The following is a 1,664-nucleotide window of genomic DNA, read 5'->3' as shown; positions in this document are numbered from 1 at the left end:
CTTTATCAGTACTGGTACACAGATTGTTGACGCGATGCAATTTCTGGACAGCCTCATCCATCCTCTACCTGACTACAGGGCTAATAGGCCAGGGTAATTAAGGACACGTGAGAGGTTGTGCTGGGCCTTTAATCTGTAAATTCAATGTCGTCAATGCACATTACTCTTAACATTCACAAGACTTTCTCTGCAATCAGACAATCATATAGAGTTTTCTAGGTAAGTCAGCTTGGCCTAAACAAATCGTTCCCATTCTCCACCCATCCCTGACGGCATTACCACAGCTTTAGAATCTCAAAGAGAAACTGATTGGGAGCTTCACAAAAGTGGAATTTGTTGCAGGAGTTTGCCATGGCATTGCATTAGATTGCAGGGCTATACCTCATTAAGACCTAACTGATTTCTCCTACAGTTGTGGCCGTCATTCTGGCTCAGTAGCTCCTTTCATCCATTCACGATATAGAGTCTGACTCTGAATATACAACATGTCAACCTGGACAAATCCCACCATCTGGTATCTGAGACAGGCTGGTAGAAACGCACAGTCACTGACAGTATTTACATGGACTGCAACAATCTGTCCTGTGGCTGAGTGGAAATTTTCCCTCGATCTGTTCTTTCGGTGACTATATGCTGGAGTTGATTCATGCACAGTAATAACCCATGCATCACTGAGCAGCTGGATTGCTGTATGTGACGCAAAATGCCATGAAAACTCTGAGTCACAGTCAGATAAAGGCATATACATGTCTTGAGTGCCCTTTCATAACAAGATTGAATCCCTCTCATCTTCAATTCAAAGCTCTGACCTTATTTGGGTTAAGCTAATTAAAAACTGCTGTTTACAATTTCTTACTGAGAGTACTGTTTTAATTGGATTAATGTAGTATTGCTTTCCATTTCAACACTGCGTACATTATATGCTAAAGTTACGGGGGTGGATGGTACCCAGCTAATCAAGGTTGCTGGGTTTGTGAATGTTGTCTATGCGTGTGTCTAGGCGTGAGAAAATATGCCTTGATGAAGGTGGAAGCCTTTGAACAGCGGTTTAATGAAGCCTGTGCGTCGAGATGCTGATCAAACTATGCGTGAGGCATAATATTTTGTGTATATAAGCTTGCACATGTAATTTAGCTGTGTTATCTTCAGCCGGTGTGTGGGCAAAGCATGGGGGTGACACCAACATGAAAATATTGTACATTATTTATTAAGAAGTTGCCGCAGTTTGTAAAAAAAAAAGAAGTTGTCTGAGGCTGTGAATGCATGGATAAGTTAGGATGGGGCTTGTCAAAAGTGTTTAGTTGGCAATCACACGGGTGTAGCTGTGCAGCCAGACACTTTGATCCAAGTTCTTCATCTGCTAGGCAGCGACAAAATTAGACAGCTGCTTGATAATTTCTCAGCCATGCTAGTGGCATGGCTTCAGGGTGCCAATGAAGATCTGTCAGTAAGTTCACCACTGTGGTTTCAGATTGAAATATCTCAACAACTATTTAATAACTTGAACAGACCTTCACTGGGCCCAGACGATGGATTCTACAGATGTTCAGGATCCCCTGACTTTTACTTTTAGCACCAACATAAGGGAGAGTTTTTTTATTTTATTTGTTGTACTCATATTACCTAGAGACAAAGCACGTACAAACTCCAAAACACTTGCAAAC

The sequence above is a fragment of the Pundamilia nyererei genome, unplaced genomic scaffold, assembly GCF_000239375.1.
Source record: "Pundamilia nyererei isolate P.nyererei 1_Seehausen unplaced genomic scaffold, PunNye1.0 scaffold00145, whole genome shotgun sequence".
Taxonomy (NCBI): domain Eukaryota; kingdom Metazoa; phylum Chordata; class Actinopteri; order Cichliformes; family Cichlidae; genus Pundamilia; species Pundamilia nyererei.
The sequence above is the reverse complement of the archived record's forward strand: the minus strand, read 5'-3'. Positions refer to the sequence as shown.